The 23,340-nt window shown below is 46.3% G+C and overlaps 1 protein-coding gene across 1 annotated transcript in view; it reads left to right on the top strand.

Moving 5' to 3' along the window:
* Positions 1-3,613: 3,613 nt before the first annotated feature.
* The window catches only part of LOC146182053 (uncharacterized), a 138,995-nt gene continuing 119,268 nt past the window's right edge, over positions 3,614-23,340 (top strand). Inside the window, exon 1 of the mRNA XM_084577050.1 lies at positions 3,614-3,631. The gene's annotated coding sequence lies outside the window, so the exon portion shown is untranslated. The remainder of the gene's footprint in view (positions 3,632-23,340) is intronic.

Raw genomic sequence — 23,340 nt, 5'->3', positions numbered from 1 at the left:
TCCGATGGCTTGCAGACGCTTCGAAGAGGGGAGAGGGCGACCGTTTAGAAGGAGCGGGGCCCAAACGTGAAAAGAAACATGATTAGTAGCAACTTTAATGTGCGTCCTATATACGGTGAGTGAGAAACCGTGCTTATTATGCAAAAGAGACTCGCCTTTGGATCCCGCCGGATTAAATTGGACAAGATTTGGCTGAGTGGCCCAATACATCACCGTCTATACGTGCACTTTAGTTTGACTTCTATGCATATTCTGCAGTATACATGCGACCTCTGTGGTCTAGAGACGAATGGGGGACCTACGATTCGTACAGAATGGCCCTGGAGCCGAGACCACCGCGAAGCTGAAGTCGCAGGCAGCGTCGTTCGCACCGTTGTTCGGCGCACCGCATTTGTTTTTTTTTTTGTTTCTTTTTTGTTCTACTCATAATTTTTTTGCGTTCGGTCGTTCATCTTTCTTGCCAGTCCTTACTCTCCCCAATTCTCGCTGTTCTCCTTTGGAGCAGTAGCAAGTTACCTGCACCATTTTACCAGTCTGTCAGCATGCAAAAGGCGTTGCATGGTGGAAACCGAACGCGGCGCCCATGCAGCCAATCACGAAGCAATTTCGCACGGAAGTTCTCGCCCGTGATTGGTCGGTGCCTTGCATGACATTTATGGTCGGCTGTGCTTAACTTTTTAGTGCTAACCTTGCGCTATTGTTACCTTGACGCTAGTATAATTGGACGCAAACCCGAATCCACAAACCTGTTTCGACGCACGTTAGAAATAGTCATTAATCAGGCAGTGCTACATCTACTGGTCACGACAATGCTCCTTGAAGTAGTCATCAGATAATCTGATTGGTTTGGTTTGTTGCGTTTAACGTCCGAAAGCGATTCAGGTTATGAGGGATACCTTAGGGCGAGGGCTCTTGAATAATTTAGACCGCCTGGGGTTCTTTAACCCTGCACTGACATCGCACAGCACATGGGCGCCTTCCTTCTCGCCTCCATCGAAAAAGAGGCCACCGTGGCCGTGATTCGCGATCCCGTATTCTCGGGTACTAAAGCCCCTAACCACTGATGCATCACGGCGGGGTTTCAGGTAATCTTCAGGAAGGGTTCAGGAAGTTCAAAGTCGATTCGGACTTCGTATTGTTGCTACCAAGCTCGGGCTAAATGCAGATTACTAAATGGCAAAAATTATCTATAAGAGTGGTCGTCATGGCCATTGTTATCAACCAAATTACAAACTTGTGTAGGACAGAGGTTTGCCGCTAGTCTCCGAAGGGCTAATCCCTCTATTTCTTTTATTTATTTCGAGGACTAGTTCTTATGCGTTGCGCTTCTGAACTCTGCACCTGGTCCGGTGACATTACGAGCGGCCAAATGGTTCTTCAGAGACGCGGTGGTGCAGCGCGCATACGTCACACAGTGTAAGTAAAAGCCGAATAGAGTAGAGAGTGACCGGGTCGAATACTAGCACGATTACTCGCTGCATGCGTGATTATTCGTACAAAAACGAATATATATTCGTGCGAAACAGGCAAGCGCTTGATGGTGACGCTATGCGTATTGAAGTTAAGTTGTACCGGTCGAAAAACAAGCTGCACTCAAATAATCGAAAGCTTACGGAAATCCGTCTGGTTAGAATGATGACTCAAATGAATGAATAACTAGCCACTGCGCACTGAATGAGCCGCAGCCGAGGTACAAAGGAGCATCAACGTAATGCCAAAAAATAACCAGACAGTGAATGTGCGGGCCAATCTCATAAAACGGGCCACCCATTGATTACACCAACCCTTCTATTATCCAACGAAATTAACCTGGAGATGGGTCTTGGGCCTATTAATCCAAGTTAGGCAAGGAACTTAAAACAGGAATGAAGGAACCTTGTGAAGCGAGCACGGCTGCGTCTTACCTTTCGCAAATAGACTCATTGTGAACAAGAAAAAAAGGAAAGTTATGAATAAGAAAGATTTATTCTCATGATGGTCGGTACTAATACTTACTTTGTAAATAATGTACAAAGCTCCCCTGTCCTTTCTTCCTATCGCTCCCCTCTATACTTCCCCTCGCTATCATCTCCCAATCCCTTTTCCTTCCCGCCGTCCGCCGCTCAAGTGCTTCAGTTTTTTAGATAGCAGTTGCCGCGGCCGGCAATACTCTTTTCCTTCTTTTTGATCATTTAAAAAAATAAATAAACCACTACCACCACCGGTACTAATACTAATTTCCACTCGGCGCCGCGACGGAGGAAGTCAGTATAATAACTTGGCACCATTACGTTACGCGCATCAGAAAGCTGCCTTTTACATGACGGCGCAGAACAAATTACAGAGCCACATCTCTCGTTTTGAGATGTGTGTCTATAGTTTGGACAGGGGGCAGCAGTTATGAGCCGTGCCTTCCGACATCGAGAGTGAAGACAGAGTTTGCTGATCATGGATGTATCATACCGGGTCTCAGAATGCTGCCGGCCATATCTGTGCGTCATGAGCGCCACCTCACTAATGGACCGCGTCGAGGAGCTCAAGGCGGAGACAGATTGCTTCAGCACGCTGCGCGCTATCGGATGTGGACCGTCTTTGTAAACAGCCGTTGAAGAGAATTACCAAGGCGTGCCCCATTCCAACTTCTTGCATTTTACTAGAAAAACACTCGAGATCTTACGGTTCTAATCGGTTCGTTTCGAATAATTTTGAACACCCATTATTTGATTCGTTCAACCTATTCGATTCACCATTCGATACATTCGAATGTACGCGTTCCCCTGGTTGTAGCAGATAAGAACAACATGCAGGCGGCCTTCGCAGTTCTCATAGTCCCCTAACATTGCGGCCGGTGACGTCATTGTAGGCCTTCTCATACAGCTTCCGGTCATGCTGCACGCTACTAGTGAAACAGATTATAAGCAGCCTTTGGACAGGCAGCGCGGCTTTTCGCATGATTTTCGTGTTTTTTTCTAAAATTAGCCGCGCATCGCGCATGCGTAGTGCGCCGACGGCTCGCTCGCTGACGATTTACCTCCCGTTGCCTTCGCCACCGCACACGCGCTCGGCTCGACTGGCCTGCGGTCGAAGGCAACTCGCCAGCTTGTGCGCGGCTTGCCGAAGGATAGAAAGGGGTGAGGGCGGACGGGGTCTGCAGAGAGAAGGGTCTGCTGACTTCGTCCGCGCCGCTTTGGCAGCGGCAGTCTGCGAGCGAGGAAAAAAAACAAGGGAAATAGAGAAAAATAGAAGAAAAAGTGGGAGAGAGCCTGGGATCCTGGCCGTTGCTGCCGCGTCTGCGCCGCGGGTTTTACGTTTCACTTCATGTCAAGAGTCGGGACCGGCCGGTCGTCGGTTGGCTGGGCTTGTGGTGCGACCCCGACGAGAACGCGCTCTGCCGTTGTGTATACATACGAACCCGCCATCAGTCACGCGCCAGTGCGGATCTTGGCGGTGGAAAAAGAGTTGCGTGTGGTGCTTCCCTGACAGGGTTGAGATTTCTTGCGCGCAGTGCGTGTTCGGTTCTTGTCATCCGGCACAGTGACTCCGCGGATATATCCACTGCTGCTCCTGCTAAGTGGTGCCAAGTTCTTAACAGAACCGTGTATTGCCTTGACGTCTGTGGCGCACTTCCTTCGGCCCAGCCTACCGCCGTCAGGTACGTTTTACATCAGCGTTGTCATGGGAAGCGTTGTTGAACACTATGTCGGCGGGATCGGCGCTTGTTCTTTGAATCCTTGGTAGCCCTATAAAACTGGTCGCGCAGCAACGTCTTCAATGAAGCACATGTAGTTACGCGTTTAGAATCAAGCATAGCCCGAGCGTGCTTAACCAAGTGTGCTGCTTCCAATATATACTTTGTCGTGAGCCCGTTCGCTCTAGACGTATTAGGCGGTTACTAACTTGTGTTCGAGATGCTGTGTGAGGGTGAATTAAAATGTGCGCTTCCATAGCCGGGAAAAATTGCCGAAAATGTTCTGTTATTACGACAGAATTTCTGTGCGGTTTTTGACAGGTAACCTGTTGTGACAACACAACTTTCTGTAGTTACAACAGAAAAGTTATACAGACAACAGCAAACTCGCAGAATAAACTGCATAACTACAGAAAAATTTGACGTTTTCGACGGAACTACAGATATTTTATCGCGTTTTTAACAGAGTTCTGTAGTTTTTTTTTTTGTTTCGACTAGTGACAGTCTGTAAATGTATTCTCCGTCATTGATCTATCAAGGTTGATCTGCAATTTCACTCATTTCCATTGACAGAACCGCATAGTGGTTCTAGCCCACTGTCATTCTTGACACCTTTGACATTCTTGCAGTTAACTCGGTTCCTGACTGGCGGTTTAAGCATAACTTCAAACTAACTGTTAACTAATTCACAGTGATCCTAAACGGCAACTTTATGAGCTCGTCGTTAAAAGTGTCTGTTTGATAAGAGCTGCCTTACGAAGACAAGACGAATTACTATTCCTTTCTCGCCCCCTCGAAGCGCCTGGCTGCAGTCTCTGCACACAAACTCAATAATGAACGCTATGGTTCAAATTTGCGGTGAACTTCGCGAATTCAGCTAAAAGGCGCCGAACCACTGTCATCTGTATTCCAGATTTCGCTGAAAATTTCATCCATCGCCGAGAGACTGCTCGCGAGACCGTATACGAATACTTTGCGAATACGTGACGATGTAATATACTGTTTTACTAGCGCGGCTTCAGCAAAGGGCCCGCTGACTCGGTTCGTCATGAACCATGTATCGAAACAGTTAAGTGAAGCTCCGATAAGAGTCCTGGAACAAGAAAAGCGATCGCGGCGTATGTCTATCTTGTACGTTTCCAGCACCATCTGTGTGGCGTCACTGCGCTTGGTCACTTAGAAATGCCATGTATTACCAGAAGCAATCGCATCATTGATTTTATCATACTTATATCGTCATAAATAATGCAAGCGGGGGGGGGGGGGGGGGGGATTCAGATTTGCTTCACTGGCAAAGTAAGGCGACTGAATTAACATTGCCGCAACGGCAGTCAAGCTGCTCTGAAAATGCGCCATTTCACCGCCAGATCCCATCGCTTCCTGTGGGTGACCAGCGGAAGCGAAATAGGTAATGCTACTATCCTCAAGTAGTCCAGCGAGAATGCTTGTTTATATAGTTGTCGGAGTGGTTGTGACGCGCGCATTGCTGGACTTGTCCTGACTACTATGACATGTACCGCGATGCGCGCGCTCCGGGAGCGTCCGGACATCCATACATCTAACCGGTACACTTCAGCAAAGAAGGAGTCGAATACTTTCAGTTATGTCGGCAGCAGGTCATTCTTCCTCGTAATATGCTGGAAAAAAAGAAAAGCGGCCCGGTGGCGCAGTTGTTAAGTTGCTCGATTGCTGAATCCAAAAGAAGCGGTCCCGCCCGCGGCAGCTGCTTTTTGATGGAGGCGAAAAGCAAGACACCCGTGTGCTGTGTCATGTCAGTTCACGTTAAAGAACCCCAGGTGGTCAACATTTCTGGAACCCTCCTCTACGGCGTCCCTCCTACTCTGTGTCGCTTTGGGTATACTTTGGGACGTAAACCCTACAAACAAAAAAAAAAAAAAAAGGAGGGGGGGGGGGGGTGCTAATTACGTGTATATCTTCCCTTGTCCCATGGTTATGCAGCATACAGCACGTACTGCGCCGCTAGGACTGCTACCGCTGTTTGTAACTTCGCTAGGCCATTGCTAACACATAATCCCATCACAATCATATTTGCCACTGAACGGTCTTTACGAAGTTTGCTACAACCGCAGTTTCGTTATACCGGTGCGTCATATGTATGGTGTTTCGTTATAGCCGACGTCTTATTATAGCCGGTATTTCATTATCTCCGGCCGAGGTTTTTCGATTGAGGCGAAAAGCAAGGCGCCCGAGTGCTGTGCGATGTCAGTGCACGTTAAAGAACCCCAGCTGGTCGAAATTTCCGGAGCCCTCATAGCCTGAGTCGTTTTGGGACGTTAAACCAAGCCAAGCCAAATCATTTCATTATCTGCCCGAGGAATCACATAGACGCTGATTCTGGGAAGTTGTCGCATTGATGGCACTAAATGTCATCTTAAAGAAATAAACCGTGTGTGACCATGTTATTAACGGGGAATGACGGTGCAGATGCTACTAAGTTACCGTCTCTGCGATCGATACGGAAGCTAATTAAGCTTTTCAAAGAAGGCAGATTGGGTGTTCAAAACCTCCCTTAATTTTGAGCACGAGTATTGTTTCTGCGATCGACAGGGAAGGTAATCAGCATAGAGCCACGTTTTGTCAAAGACAGCCGACAGGGTTTTCAAAACGTTTCTTGTTTAAAGCACAAGTGCCGATAGATCATGTTTTAAAACCGACTTTAGACATGCACTCCAGGAAGGGGGGTCACTGAGGCGATGACATGGAAAGTGTCCCCTGTCAGTGTTCGAGAAAGTGCTCCAGGTTCAGCTAGGATTATATGTATGTACTTTCTCTGAGAAGGGTTGGGACGGGGTTCGTTGCGAGGTCGAGGTCCCGCAGAACTTTGACGCCCCTGGCGACAGCGGTGATTGTGTCATGAAATAAAAATTAGAAATCTGTTAATTACGTCATTCTGAGCCGCGTTGTGCCCCGAAAGGTGCCAGCACTCATCCAGATGGGGTTCAACCACTGAGGCGCTTCCGGATGCCCCACAATGATATCCGATGTATCTGCACTGGTATGTTTGGCTTTCCGCAGGAAAAGTTCACGGGTTCGGCGCGATGGCCGCATTTCGGTCAAGCCGAAATGCGTGTATGTTGTTTTCTTTAAAAGCGTTTATACCGACATGCCATCCCATTCTTTCTTTCTTTCTTTCTTTCTTTCTTTCTTTCTTTCTTTCTTTCTTTCTTTCTTTCTTTCTTTCTTTCTTTCTTTCTTTCTTTCTTTCTTTCTTTCTTTCTTTCTTTCTTTCTTTCTTTCTTTCTTTAATAAAAGCATCGTTCTCAAATTTTAGGACGGGAAGAAAGAAGCCACATTCTTGAAGAATTTGAATTCTCTTCTTCCCTTCTCGAAAATTTTACACTGTAACAACTTTAGGTTTTTGTTCACGGACCTGCCACCTGAAAAGGGAAAATGGAGTCGCAAATGGCACCCGAATGCGCACGGTATTTCCCATGCCGGTTCTCTTCTCCGATCCCTCGCCACAAATGAACGCGAAAAGCCCAACTTCCTGTTCTGTGACTAACGGCGCGGCGCGTCCGTCTTGTAATTTACGACGCCTCTTCCTGAACAAACGTTTCTCCGAGATCGAGTCATCGGCGGAGCGTACTGTATACGTAGAACCAGCATCTCTGCTTTTGGCCTCTCCTTTGCTGGAGGGCCTTTGTTAAGCTATAGTTTTATGGTCTTATTGCGTGCGCATATTTTCGGACCGTCTTGGTGTGGGCCGTCGTGTATATATGTCTTTCATTTGAGCCGCTGAACCGGTTTCCCGGAACATCGCATCGGGCTTCTTTATTGCTTATCTTTCAATGACAGTCTCTATACGGCTTCGAGGTTTCTCACACGCCTCTATTTGAGGACGGAATAAAGAAATTCGTAGACGAAGTGTGCCATAATATCTTACCTGCTGTGGCTTACAGCCAACCAATTATCTTGACAAGTTGCGACAGCTGGCTTGGCACCGCTGTTCTTATGCAGTTCCGCAAGACGGGACCATTTCGCCTCATTAGCCCGTCGAATGCTTTAACCATGCCTCTATGAAAACCGTGCACTAGGTAAAAAGCTAGAGCATGTTCAAGTCAATTAGGGTGCAGATTTACGAAGCCCATCTAACGCGATAGAGATGCTTGATAGCACGACTGCATACTCCGACAAGCTTTACAGTGGTAATTTCGCGGCTTCTTGCGTTCCATTTCAATCGCGTTCGCTCTGACGTGTTCTTGGCAAACTCTAGTATAACCAGCGTTTAACACATTAAAGACGAACTGCATTTGTAGCTAGCTGCCTAATACGGTGGCAGTTTGAAACAAACCGTAAACAGTTCGAAATTCAGCCACTTGCGACAAGAGTTGTACGTAATTGATTGATTGTAATCGATTGCTTAATTTTAACTGCATATTTGTAATTTTGCAATCGATTGACTGCTTTTTCAAACGGTAACATTTCGGGTAATTCGGTCATTTTTTTCTGTCATTGGTTACCAGTAATCAGTTGCCTCTTCGCAAGAAAGGCTACAGGGGCGAAGCTTCTGCAAGGATCTAACTGCGCCAAATTGTTCGGCGCACGACAGTGCGCATGGCTGCTTGGCATGTTGGGCTCTCCGCTGTCTTCGTTCTTGGGGCAGCTTGTGCTGGCATTTGTTGCAGTTTCTCGATTTAAGGCCAAATTGGTGTCCTCTGAAAGTCGACGTCAGGAGTTCCGTCAGATTTTGGCCGAAGAACTGAACCGACCTTCCTACGGTTCCACCAGAAGCCGACTGATGTTTCAAATAATAATAATAATAATAATAATAATAATAATAATAATAATAATAATAATAATAATAATAATAATAATAATAATAATAATAATAATAATAATAATAATAATAATAATAATAATAATGAAGCATCTACAAGCGACCTGTTTAGCTTTTCAGCGGATACCTGCAGCGCCAAAAATGAAGCGCGGCTCTTCGTAGAGCTTGTACAGTAACTCGCATCGGAGCTTTGCGCAACTACGAGCGGGTGGGCAAGGTATTCGTACTGTGCAACATCGTCCTACCTTCTAGCGCTTACAGGTATATGATGTGTTCAGTGTTGCGCCTGATGTTTTCACGAGGAAACTGCGATATCAGTACGACTATTGTGGTCCGTATCTGCGGTGACTACTTGACCTGAGTAGACGTATTTCCTTACGCCTTCCGGCCCGTTACTGTCAACCCTAACCTGCTGTTGGTTCTGTTCCCTTCCGAGGTTCTTGACCGTCAATTTCGTTTTTAGCACATTAGATTCTGGGCATACCGTTCTGCTTTGTCCAAGTCGTTATTCACTCTTTGCAATTCGCCGCCTGAGTTCGTCGACATGTAGAAAATAACGTCTAAAAAAGTTTCAAGCAAGCTTGAATAGTTTATTAGTTTGAGCGATATTGTGTATATGGTAATAATGTTCGAAGACAAGTAACATGGTACTAGTCGATTACTGTTCTTGATTATACAGCTACTCTTCTGGGGCTGTAATTGGTCAATGTAATCAGTTACATTTGAGATGGAGAGATTGCGATTGTAATCGGTTACTTATTTCCTCTAATGTGTACAAGACTGCTACCGACGCGTTTCTACGCGCGATCGGCTGTTTGAGAGCTCCGGTCGTTGCTTCGGTATAGACGCAAGTAAGGCGTTCGATATTTCGGTCGTGTTGTTTTCCGAGCCGAAATATATCCTATGGCTGTTAGCGTGGTCGCGTGCCTCTGCCGAGCGCGTGATACGCACTGCATAAAAAAGGGTCTCGTCTGCACGCATTGGTCGATAACTCTAGTTCTTTCAAGGCACGCAGCGGCTGCGCAGTGCACACTTTAATACTTTAGTGGCTTTTCTTTTTTCCTGAACTAAGCTAAGTGTTTTGCGGGACTCTGGCTGTGAACATTTCCCATTCCCCTTCTCTGTTGCGAGCGTAACTTTTTTTTTTTTTAATGATGTAATGTGAAACGCAGGTATATTTGTGATCCCAGCATGATTACGGCTACCCCTTTGTTTCTTTTAGCTGCCAGCTGTCGAAGGCTATCGTACGATTGGCGGTGCAAGACGGCAACGAATGCTCACAGAGGAACCGTGCCATGCTTCGAATTCTGACTGGGCTGACGTTTGCAGAAAAAAAAAAAAAGGCACGAAAACGTTAACCACTCGCTGCAAAGCACAACAAACGCACTGACAATCCTGCGGGAAAGTAAAGCTCTTTCCTTCTTTATTTATTTTTTTTTTCTGTCTGCTTAAGCGTCACCTCTATTCCCAGACAGAGCTCTTGCACAACGAGCTGAAAAGCCAGGCAAAGCTTCTTAAACCCTTAGGAATGCGGGCTATGCGGGATCCGGCCAGTTTGTTTGGGTTCGAAGCGAAGGAGGTGCTTGCTTTACTCCGGTTTCGCTGGACATAATAAACGGCCGGGCGTTTCCTCTCGGACGAGTCAACCTCCTTCTTCTGGTAAGCGCATTCCGGCTCGCCCATGCCTCTTCTATTTCTTTTTGTTTTTCGCTGAATTACGTGTTCGTTTACGACTGCCGGAAAAAGCTCACGTGTTATCGCAGACGCTTAAAAGCGGTCGCGGCGCCTAAGCCTGTACAGTACCATTTTTTCTTAGTTTTTTACGTTTCTTAAAAAAAAAAAAAAAAAAAAATAGAGAGAGAAAAAGGAGCGGCAAGAGCGATTTATTCGTTTCGGTAGAGGCTGTTTCGCACAGTGCAATAAAATAAAATAGAACAACGGTAAATTAAAAAAGGACCTGGGAAACAATAAAAGATTAGCAAAAACAAAAAATCTCAGCATCGTACCGAACCGGCCATCGTGCTAAACCAAAACCAAAAGACTATTATTTCTATGAAGGAATTTCATTAAAACACAAAAGTATATAGGGCGGTGAAAGGGAAGGGCGGAGGGGTTATAGCAGGGAAGTACCACAGCCCTCAGAGCGCGCCAACCTAAAGTGGCCGCTTTCAGAACGATAGGTTATGACACCATTTACAAAACATTTCTCTTAAGTTGCGAACAAACAAAAAAAGAATTAGCAATTAATACAGGTAGCTTAAGGGGCTCGGTACGAGGGAACATTTGCTACTGTAATCTTCGAGACGTCTTTTATAAAAGAAATGCCTTGCTCTCATAAGTCGCTCCTCTAACAAAGCGGTGCTTACGACCTCTCAGACTGAAATGCTGACGAGCCGAGTGCGCAGAAGCCTTCGCAGCATTGCGTATAGACAATGCGCTTGTGGTATCTTAATTAGAATCATTTTCATTTCCAGCGAATTTCTCTCTTTTATCGACTTTGTGAACCCGGGCTACAAGCGTCTGACGATGCCTTGCCGCGGGAACTAACATGACTCTTGCTGCTTTTTCTTTATTTATGCGATTTTTCTCTCGCAAAGTTTTCAAGTTCCAACTTTTTCAAGAGCTTTCCTTCATTTTAACGCTTTCTCCCCGCCGCAGTTATGCAATAGTTTGGGGGCTAGAATTATATGCCCAAGGATGTGGGTTCGAACACCGGCTGCGGCGGCCGCTTTTTCATGGATGCGAGAAGCCAGGCGCCCGTGTGCTGTGTGATGTCAGTGCACGTTAAAGAACCCCAGGTGGTCGAAACTTCCAGAGACATCCACTACGCCATCTCTCATAGCCTGAGTCGCTTTGGGACGTTAAATCTGCATAAACCGAACCTCACTTTTTCTGCCCGAGAGAGACTCACTGTTGCAGCGGTGGCAGAAAGGACGGTTCATTGTACATTTTTCCTACGATGTGTATACCGGATGTTTCTTCTTTTTTAACTACTTACGGATCATTACTTTAAACTCTGCGAAAGGCATGTCCGTGCCGTCCGTAAAGGTGGATTGCACAGCAACGCGGGCATTGAGTACGTGATAGACCACAGTGATGAAACGATTCATTGACTGAAATTAGCTAATGAAGTTCTTACATTTCGTTTAATTTGCCAATGTTATATTAAGTGATTGAAGGCTGCCAACGTAGAAGCCGTGTCCAGTTTTAATTTTTTTTTTCCATCGACTGTGCACTTTAAGACATTTAACATAAAATACATATTTTTTTTAGCTCGCAAAATTGGCTTCCCGAAATGCACTTATTTTTTATTTTTTAATGGTGTCTCTTGGCGTAATATCGTCGCGGGAATATCGTTAATTGCTTCTACAACATAAAATACACAAGCGGCTTCCGTATTTGCTGTATTGGAAATTCGAATGAAGCCATTTAATAAAATATGCATTGCGAGAACCCGACTTTACGCAATTTGGTTTGATTCGCTTCATGGTGTTTAACTTCCCAAAACAACTCGGGCTATGAGAGACGCGTTAGTTCGACCACCTGGGGATCTTTAACGTTCACTGACATCGCACAGCACACGGGCGCTTTGCTTTTCGCCCTCATCAAAAAGCGGCCGCCGTGGTCTGAATTCGACACCGCCGCCTTGGACACAGCAGTCGGGCGTCGTAACCACTGCACTACCGCGGCGGGGAGAAAAAAAAATTATTTTTGACGCTAAATATTTCGGAATGTGTGGCCGATAAGTAAAAAATTTAAAACTAGACTCAGTTTTTATGTTGGCGGTTTTCAATTTCGCAATGTAATATAGGGTCCTAATATTAAAAGTAAAAAGGTTCATTGGTTGATTTCAGTTATTTAATCATTTAGTCACTAATCTCTATTACGCACATAATTTCCTCCCTGCACGCTGTACAGTCCACCTGCACAGCCTGCGCCGACGTACTTCTTGCAGGGCCTGTAAACGGTTAAAGAAGACACCCTGCGTAATAACCACTTTCGAAATATTGCAGCTGGCCAGCTTTTTTGCTCTGTGGCCTCTTTTTCAACAAGGGGACATTGCAAACGCATATGGTGTCAATACACTAATCAAATAACGCATGCAGCCACTAGAAAAACAGTCCTCGCAAGCCCGCTAAAAAAAAAAAAAAAATTCAAGTCACAGATCAAAAGTAAAATAAAAACAATGAGTTCAAGAAGTGTACGGTCTTAATAGCACTACAATTCTATCGTGTGTTTTTTCACGCTCTGGAAACGACTGCGATATCCATTTTATCAGTGCGGAAAGCGATATCTGCTGTACCGCTGAAAAGTCGTTGCCAAGCCGCTTGACAGACGAGCTGTTTTGTTTTGCGCGCCAAGGAAGGCAGGCGACGACGCTAATGAGTCCGGTGCTACCATTAGGCGTCTGGTGACACGTTTTTTCCTCTTTATCTCTTTTTATCATCAGTGTTATCACGCTTTTCCGCGTGGGGACGTGTTTACTCACAGCCGCGTACATTCCCTGGCCTGAGCGACGGCAGCTTTCGCACACATTGCACATTGGTCACCTCTTGCCAGCGAACATCGTGGCGCGCAAGCGACACAGGGGCAAAAAACGCGAACATGATAATAAAATCCGCGGAAACTTTGTGCGCGCCGAGCTAGCGAAGTTTGTTTCTTTTAATTCCCGTGTACCTTTGTCAAACGCTGTAAGAAACGTGCGCAAAATTACAGAAATAGTTAAATAACATTTCTGTTCCCCATACATCGATTATCTGTTATACGCAACCTAACCGAAACACGTTAACGAAAAAAAAAAAAAGATCAATAATTCTCTATTTTCCAGCCGGAGCCTTGGTTAGAAGGCGAACAATTAGAGATGCGTAAGTCGTGTGTTCAATTTCCTATCGCAAACTAATTCTTATTTGAATTGTAGATGCATGGTAAATTGAAAGGGGAGCAGCATCAACCCCACGAAGGCGGTGTCCGGAGAACGGCTGCGTAACAATTTTAATATGAAAAAAAAAAAAAACTAGTGCCGCCACTTTGAGGTCCGTTAGTGATGGCTATGCGCAGATATAGTACGCCAAAAGGGAAATGAGGAATGACTGCCTGCTACAGTATCTGTTATGCATGCCGCTGTTCCTTTCTCTGTTTCGGTAGCTATATAGACAGCAGCTGTTGCAAGGGCAACTTTATGGCTGTCATCCAGTGCTGCCATCGCTGACAAAGATTTTCGCGCAATGACTTAAACATGTTGTTTTAATGACAGAAAATAGAGCTTTGCGTGATTTCGCTGTTTTCTACGGCCATAAAAGCATGCGAAATAACAGAAGAATAAAATAATGTAATATACATCGTTGACATTTTCTGTTAGGTGCGACAAAAAAGCCTGTGAAATGGCAGAGAAGTAAAAAACAACAAACATCATGTAACTTATCATTTCTGTCAGTTTACAGAATTATTTTTTGTTAGTTGCAAACAGAACAAGCTGTGAAATCACTGAAAAAAAAATGTAATAACAGAAAGCATAGCAGAACAGAAAATTTCTGGTAGGACAGCTGCCAGACAATTGCTGTACTTTCTCAACAAAAGTTCCTTACAGTGACGGTTTGGTTTGTTTTGTTCGACGGGGTTTGTTTTACGAATTTTTTTCCGCCTATGAGGAAATTTGGACCAATCCAGGTACTTTATTGCACAATCCGCCTTTTTCACAAAATGTGGCGCCCTCTGGGAGTGGTTGAAACGTCGTCTGCTACTGGTTGAAAACTTCCTTGATTCCAGCGAAATGATGGTGTGTGTTCTGGACAGCTACCGCCATCTGTCGCAAACGCCTGTCAAGAATATTAACTACACATGGCCTCCGAGATCAGTTACGACTGCGTCGATCACGGAGGCCAGGAAATGCGCATGTGCAGCTTGTGCTGGTGGTTTGTTTTCAACCAGGGGAGAGGCGCGCATGCGTAGAGCGGCCTTGTGAAAAGGCGGATTATATCGCACAGGGCACGGACGCTTTGTTTTTCGCCCTCATCAAAGAGCTGCCGCCTCGGCGGGAATCGACCCCGCGTCCTTTGGATCAGCAGTCGAGCTCCCTAATCCTTGGGCCAGCGCGGCTTGGTGCTTTAAAAACCAGCGGAAGCTGATGCTGAACCCGCCTATAGTATTGCGTGCTGCAGTGGACTCTCGTGTTAATTCGAACTCGCTTAATTCGCGCTGTCGGCTTATGCGAACGGACACTTTGGTTGTGTCAAGCTCTGCCTACTTGCTTAGAATTTTCTGTCCTTTGTATCCAAATTTTCGAGTGCCGACTTACACCTTGTATCCTCTTTGAGAGAAATTACGTACTTGATTTTTGTCCAGTGTGCTGCTGAGAACAGTGAGCTTGAGGAGAGGACCAATGTGCATAGAGAGATGAAGGTGGTGCCTCTTAAATGAACGAGAGACCTCGTGCAGTCACGACTGTATAGAATCTACGTCGTCTTGCGAGCATTCTGAATTTATAATTGCAAGAGCGCGGCCCCAGAATCGCATAAGTGACGTGTCAATGATTTCAGTCAATTTTTTTCTTGCCCAATTCTTTTCGGCAGTTTTGAGAATTACTTTCCTTTTCAAATGCAGAACTGCAGATAACGTTCCTCTTACTTGAGAGATGGCCGTGGCGTTGATGGCTTACCGTATCAGTTTTGTTAACGGGACTCCTGTTGGCGTAACCCTACAGAAAAAATTGTATGAGGCAATGACCTCGCATTTTCTCACACAATCTCGCTCAGTTTACATGTAAAGTCACATACAATTCCCATATAATTGCATAAGGTCTCATAGTTTCTTGTACATTATCATAAATTATGTACGATATTTTATGATAATGATGTGAACCGTATGAGAGTCTATGCAATTAGATGAGATTTTATGAGGTTATTGCCACGTAGAACGTTTGGTTTTTAAGTAGGGAAGCGCCAGCAGCCTCGCCTGATTCGGACACGTGTTGAAACACAGACATTAAAATTCCATGGAGAGGGCCAGCGACCACCGCCAGTTCATTTTCATTAGCGTCGACGTCTTTTGAACAACTCCAGCTTACTGCAACGCCCGCAGACAGCGCTTGACATGGCGATGTATGTCGTTGGTTAATTATTCAGGTCGGTCGTCCGGTTTGCGCGCAGTTCGCCCCGGGATATTTAGTTGTCTCCAAGCGTGCTGGGCCAGCGGAGAGGCGTTCTTTCTCGACTCACGTTCCCGTGTGTGTGCCAGTCCAACTTCCATGCCGCCTCGGTTGTTCTGCTAATTGGGGCGGGGGAAAAAAAGCAGTAATAAGTAAAGCGGAGTATAGGGTTGTCTCCCTAAAAGGCGGCATGTATGCAGCGTTCGATTCTTGCTCCAGACAAAGCGGGTAATTGACTCTGACAGTAATGCTACACAATTATACAATCTGCGCGTCAGTTTAGACGCCCCGGTGAATGTGGGTGGCCACACAGAGGGTGATGCCGCGTGTTTGTTGTTGGTATAGGAACGGGAGGGAGGCGTGGTTCTTAGTGCTTCTCGTAATTATGTCCATTCGTGTTCGGGTCGCATCAGTTTTGCAACAGCACGCCAAGCCGTCTGGCAGGCTGGATTCGAACCTTTGTTCTTTCGCTTGTCGTAGATTTTATTCGCAGTATACGATCACAACGGCCTGAGATGTTTGAACAGCGGACGTCAACGCACGCAGCGGCATAGTCATTTAGCAGTCATAGCGCTCTCTCTGCATGCAGTCGATCTGTCTGTCATGTGCCTTACGCGCAAGGGGCTAGGCAACAATATCTTTGTTTTTTGAGTGCACTTTGTACTATATTTCTCTGGGGACTGTACGGTCATGTCTGTTACGACTTCACACTTTTAGCATTTCCCGCCTGAGCGGTTAAGCAGCAGCCACGCTGAGCTCTTGGCGAGTTGAAGGCCACTGGTTCGAATCTCAGCCGTGCCAGTCGCATATTGAAGGAAACAGATTGCAAAAATGGCCGTGTTGAACGGTTCCGGTATACGCTGAAAAACAAACAAACAATAGCATCCAATTGGACGCAATCACTCACGTCCTTTATCACCACTCGCCGAACTGATTGTAATTTTGAATGTTCCTGACTTATATCTTAACGTTTACGTCAAACGCTTGCTTATTATCCGGTTACCATAATCACAGTCGACAGCTTGGTTAAACATGGAGTGCCAATTTTCTTCGTCAATTTTTTTTTTAAATACAAGGTGCAATAGAGGCAGTTCTGTTACTTTCAGCAATGATGATTCATTTTGTACAAACAAAGTGAACAAAATTCATAACCCGATGTTAACTGATTTCGGGTATTAAGGGCACGGCTTAAAGAAAGACGGCGGCACTGTGAAGTCTGCCTCGCGTTTCGTCAGCAGCAAACGAGCATAACTTGCAAACATTTCAGTGTAGTATCATGATAGCACGGTCCAACTTTTTCTCTAGACGAGCTTGAATATTGGCCCAGAGAGTTACGGTATCGAATTAATGCAGAGCAAAATATTTCGGCATTTCTCGGTGTCCAAGGACAGCTTCGGAATATAGAGCACACCGTGTCGTACCTTACCGTACCGCACTGCACTGCACTCCACTGCACTGCACTGCACTGCACGGTTCGCACCATACCATAACGTATCCCGCCGTACCTCACCGCGGTAATTCAGTGGTTAGAATGCTCGACTACTGAACCCAATCAAGGATGTGGGATCGCATCCCAGACGCGGCGGTCGAATTTCGATGGAGGCGAAAAGCAAAGCGTTCGGTTCTTTGCGATGCCAGAGCACGTTAAAAAACTCCAGGCGCCGAAATTCCGAAGTCCTCCGCTACGGCGTCTCTCATTACCTGAGTTATTTTGGGACATTAATCCCTGCAAACGCATACTATATACCTTACCATGTGGTATACAGTGCATTACAGCCGCCTTTATATCAACAGTAAGCTATCACTTCCGCATTTTCGTATACCGGCACCTGTCAGTGACCTGTGGATAGCCGTCTCCTAGCCTATCTCCCCAGCCTCGGCACTCGAACGGCGGACACGACAGTCGCACATTCGGCCGGTTTCAGTTACAAGCATATTTGCGATACCGCCCCGCTTCACTGCACGGTGCATACCGGGCATTTCTGAGGAGTTGTTCACCCCTAGTAAATTCTTTGGTTCTTCTTTTTGCATACACACAGCTCGGAGTTTGTTGACTCGGTCGTACGCAATTAAGCGGAGGCGCTACACTATCTCTTCCACCATCGTATCGTATATTCCTCCAACAGCGAACCGCGCCTCACTTTACGATCGCGCTCGGGAAAAGCTGATTTTGTCTGGTTCGCGGAACGAGCGATTTGCTGAAAATAGAATTTACCCTGTATGCATCTCCATTGTCTCTAGAGCTCGAGCACCTTAGCCGTTTTGTGACCAACAAATTGACTCGTACGGGGAAGAGAAACTTAAGCAATCCTGGCGTCATATAACCACGCCGGGGTGGCGCAGTGGTTAGGGCGCTCGACTACTGTGCCCAAGGACGCGGGGTCGAATCCCGGCCTCGGCGGCCGCTTTTCGATGGAGGCGAAAAACTAGGCGCCCGTGTGCTGTGCGATGTCAGTGCACGTTAAAGAACCCCAGGTGGTCTAAATTTCCGGAGTCCTCCACTAAGACGTCTCTGATAGCCTGAGTCGCTTTGGGACGTTAAACCCCAAAACCAATCCAAACCATATATCATTTATTTGTTTCTTTGTTTGGGGGGGGGGGGGGGGGGGGGGTTCGTCGCGAAAGGGGGTGTTGTGATGCGCTACGGAGATGTATGAAGCGTGACGCGTCTGACTTCTGCGTTCGCGTGCACTTGTGTGTATCGGTCCAAAGACTCCCTTTACAGATTATCGGCGCCCGAGCTCCTGGGGTTAGTTTGCGTCTTAAGCCCCAACTAGCAGGAAAAGTACTAATTAGAAGCGCGCACGTGCGTGTGTGTGTGTGTGTGTGTGTGTGTGTGTGTGTGTGTGTGTGTGTGTGTGTGTGTGTGTGTGTGTGTGTGTGTGTGTGTGTGTGTGTGTGTGTGTGTGTGTGTGTGTGTGTGTGTGTGTGTGTGTGTGTGTGTGTGTGTGTGTGTGTGTGTGTGTGTGTGTGTTATGCGCGAGCATGCAGGGGTATACTTCCGGATGCTGCCTTGCCGCCGTCTGCACTGTTCACGTCGCGTTGAATGTATGCGCACATCGACAAGGACGTTGCCCAGGTGCACTTCCGGTCGCGTTTCCGCTGCGGAGGCCAAGCGGAAGTGGAGCGTGCCCACAGCACGTATGACCCGTTACTGCACCCCGCCGGCGGCAGGGAGGGAGGGTGGCCGCGCGCTTGCCTCCGACACGCGGTGGTCGTCGGGAACTTCTCGAAAATACTGCTCCTCGAGGGAAACTATAAGTGTCCACGGTTCGTCTCCGAAACGATATTGCGCACCACTGCGTTTCTGACTACTTCGCCTTGAGTCACCAGTAAGTAACAGGCTGCAAGGATTTGTAGTTGTGGTGGCGCCGCCGCAAACATAAGTCCCTCAAAGAGCAACCAATACTTCATAGAAGATTGGCTAAGAAGGGACATCGGTTGCGGTAAATATAGTCTCCACTAAGACTAACCGTTCGTTGTCCGGACCGATTGCCACGGATAGCCGCACTTCGTATATAGTTGGCCCAATTTCAAAACGTAAAAAGCAATACAGGGGTAAAGATACTGTAAGCATACAATAAGTCTATTACTGGCGTAGCAGAGGACCAATTTTGGAATCTAAAAAATGAAAAAGAAAACTCTTGTTCCTCCATAAGTCAGGGTGGATCTGAGCATGAAATCAATTTACTAATGGCGTAGCACAGACTTGAAGCCGCCTCAACGGTTACTGGCTGAAACAGAACCTCTTTTGAATGCACGCGCACTATTAGAAATAAGCCTCGCTGTCGAGCGGTGGCAATTTGAACAAATTGGAGCTCGCTTATTGGTCATTCGAATGGCTGGCAGCGCTGCCCGCTGAACATGTGGTCCATATAGTTTTGGTCAATTCGAGCATCCTCTAACGAAGGCACTGTCGCCTCGCTGATCAACTGCCGCTAGGAATGCATGTGTGCCGCTGGAGGTGCATGGACAGTGCGTAGGCTGTTTCGCTTCACGTGCTGGAGTCACTGGGCTTAAACTTTTGCTAATGCATGCGCTGATCCAGCGACATCGCAACATCTATAAGAACCGAGGGAGGAAGGTTCGGTCATGTTCTCCTTTGGGTTCGCCTTTCTGTTCTCCCTCCGCTTTGACACCGAGGATACCGGCGCGCGCTGACAACAGGAGCAAGAAGCATTTTATCCTTTAAATAATGTTGCTCATTTACGGTAGATATTAGATATATCTTGCTTGTCACCACTGGACCATCGCGACGGGTCATTGAGGCACCGGGCTTTCCTTGATTACTGCTGCATCCTAGCTTAGGGTCGACTGAAGCGCTTCTCCACTTTCAGCCCCCACTTGACCGCTCGAGACTTGCTAGCCGCGTATTCAAGCCTGGGTGCAGCGTTTTACTACTAGTAACAGCCCCTTGTTACACCCACTTCAAAAGAAACGAGACGCCTCTTTATTCCTTGAAAGTCCTTTGACCGCATGCAGTCGTGGTCATTGATATTGTCCAGAGTTGTGGAAAAGTACTACAGAGTTAACGACAGCCCCTCAGAGGACGAGTTCGCAGCCCTTTTCGCGTATCTGAATGACGCTTCATTCACGACCAGCCAGCGATACAAAACACTTCTTTGCCAGCCAAGATTGTTCTTAATTCGCGTAAACGTTTGCGAACCCGCTCCATGCTTCGCTGATGCAAAAACCAGCTTCCGTAGGGTTGCACGGAAAGTCAGAATACGCGAACGTTTTATTCATAAAAGCACGCTACGTAGTATCGCCCGTATAAAATATGTCTATAGCCTTTCTGTAGACTTTTTATAGACGCCGTTGCCATTACCTGTTGCTTTTGTCTATAAGTAGTGCATAGACTTTATTGACTATATGTATGAACTCGCTGATTTTCTTGTTTTACTTTTTTTTTTTTGTACGGGAGTTTTCGACGATATTGCAAAGTAAGGATATTCATTAATTGTTGAGCTCCTTGACTGGCGAATTGTTGGCAGTCGTGGTTGGAAAGCGTGTACTAGCGCCCGCCCATTCCAAATCGTTTGTCATCCGTGGAAAACTCTAGCTAACGTTGATCGGTTTATGCAGGCCCTGCCTGTCATAACGCTACGCGGTTGTGAAGAAACAAGACGGACAACCGCTCTTCGTAGTGGGAGAAAAGAGCACTGGCGAAGCGCTCTAAAGACGCCTAGAAGCGCTCGCTTTTCAATAATAGGGCGGGCCCTGGGGCCCAGCGTACAATAACCGTTAGCGGGGCCCAGTACGAGAGGGGCCGTTAGGAAAGTGAAGCTGGGAGCGCCCTCAGCAGGCAAGGCTGAACTGTACTACACGGCGTGTACAACGAGCAGGTTCTATTCGGTAGGCGTACGCCGTCCGCATTCTTACAAGCATGATGCCCGACGATGCACCGCGATGGTCGCTTTGTGAAATGATCGATGAAAAAAAGAAAAGCTTCTTGCCTCCAGGTTGGCCGCCGTACCGTACGCCTGCCTTCCCTGCGTTCTGCGCAACTGCTAGTTTGTGTAAGCCGCCGGGCAACCTTCCATGTCCTAGTCATCCGAGTGTTCGTTCCAGTACCTTCATTTTTTCTAGTGGCTGCTGTTAACGTGTTGCGTTCGGTGAAGAGGCGCAGAATGATCTGTGTTGCTTCGCCGTTCGGCGAGAGCTGTGGAAATAGATAAAAAGGAAGATCCACGACCGCTTTCACTCGAACGTCTCGTCTACGTGAAGCGCTCTCGGTCCGAGCATTCCCTGTACACTCATGAGTGCGTATACAGACCATGGAGGATACAGACATACACACTCACGCATGCACGTTGTCATTCCGAGCACGGCGGCGAAAGCGCGTGCGGCTTCGCGGCGTCGAGTCCCTCCGTCTTTATTTTCGCAACGGCCATTAGAAACGGCTTTGACCCCATCACCGTCGGCGCTCGGCGATCGTTTGAGCAAGGCGCCGGCATCGCAAGAGTCGCTGGACCCCCACCGCGGCGGCTGGGGTCAGTCGGCGTCACGCTGGGCGCCCAGACGAAGAGGAGCGAGAAAGGACACGCTCGCGGAGCGGACGTCCGCCCGTAATCATATATATATATATATATATATATATATATATATATATATATATATATATATACTGGCACAAAATAAAAGAAAAAAGCTAAGCCGTGACGTGTGGAACACGTGCCGCTCGTAGAGAGAGGGCCACCGGTGTGGAGCACCACTGGGGTGATGTTTCGAAAGCGTACGTCTCTCTCCCAGTGCGCGGTTTACTTGCTTAGTGAGCGCTTGAGTGAATAATTAAGTGAGCTAGTGACTTAATGAATAATTCAACGATCGAGGAGCCAAGGACATTTGAGTTGGGGTGCAGTTAGTCGACTCGAGAGCTAGTGAATAATTGAATGTGTGCAGTTAGCCGTCTAGTGTGTTGGTGAATAATTTAGCCGGGTAGTGAGCAAATAATTATGGAGCCCGTGCGCAAGCGAATGAATGGGACAAAGATGAATTCGATTGGGGAAAATTGATCACGTCGTCAGTCCCAGTAATGCCAGGCGACCATATCATTGTCGCATGCGAGAGCTATAGTCAGTGGCTTTTTATTCTCAACACTATTTCAAAGAGTTGCAGCAAATACTTTTGTCAACTACTGCGGGGTATATGTAACGGACAAGTACGTGGTTGGTTGAAGAGCCTTGGAATGCTGACTCAAACCAGCATTTCATCTAATGCAGACTTTCCTTGCGCATTTCGGGAGCTTCAACAGGATGCTACTGAGCTGTACGATTGTTTCCAATATAACCTAATTGAGATCAACCCCCAGAAATCTGAGCTAGTCAGCTTTTAGAAACCCTCACAAGCTGATTCTGATAGCGGGTTGGATCATTTTATTGTACAGTTCCAGATGCACCTCGTGTTCTTATCGCACCTGTGTTCCGCTTGTAAAATATCTTGGTGTATACAAAGCGATTTATCCTGGAACACACACATGGCCTAGCTTAGTAAACTGCTTAGGTCTCATGCATGTTGTATGCTCAACAGGCTTACCTGCCTTTTGCAATTAGACGTATAATAGCTCAATGTCTGGGATAAGGTGTGCTTAGGTATGGGATGTATTGCTTCTTTAACTGTTCTGCTACATAGAAAAACTTTATAAACAGTATTCTTAAGAACATGGCGAAATGTGTTTCATATTCCACAACCATCACTAAGTTATTCCTTTTCCTTGGAATTGCCTTATCCCTTTACTTGGTTCACACAAATTGTGCCCTTACGTTATTTCTGGGAAAGTGATTTTAAAGTGTCTAATATGTTAAAACAGTTGCTTTGCGGAAAATTCTCAGATACAGTGCTACCAGAGTGCGAACTAATTTTTTAGAATGCATGAGGTGATACCATTGTTCCACATATATTTACCGAACTGCCTGAAGATGTTTTTGAATTAAAGACCCTCAGTGCATTGAATAATGATATTGCAGAACTTGAAAAAAATGACATACCTAGCTTTTTGTTTTTGCATAAATAGAGCAAAGTACAAAGTAAAGAGAGGTTGTTGCTGCGGCCCGACGACACCATACCATCATAATCGCGACTTTGGCGTGCTCACGACCTGTTGTGGCCCTGAATTATTATTATTATTATTATTATTATTATTATTATTATTATTATTATTATTATTATTATTATTATTATTATTATTATTATTATTATTATTATTATTATTATTATTATTATTGTTGTTGT

This window comes from Amblyomma maculatum, chromosome 8, assembly GCF_055883805.1.
Source record: "Amblyomma maculatum isolate TAMU_Amacu chromosome 8, ASM5588380v1, whole genome shotgun sequence".
Lineage (NCBI taxonomy): Eukaryota > Metazoa > Arthropoda > Arachnida > Ixodida > Ixodidae > Amblyomma > Amblyomma maculatum.
This window is presented reverse-complemented; position numbering and strand designations above follow the sequence as displayed.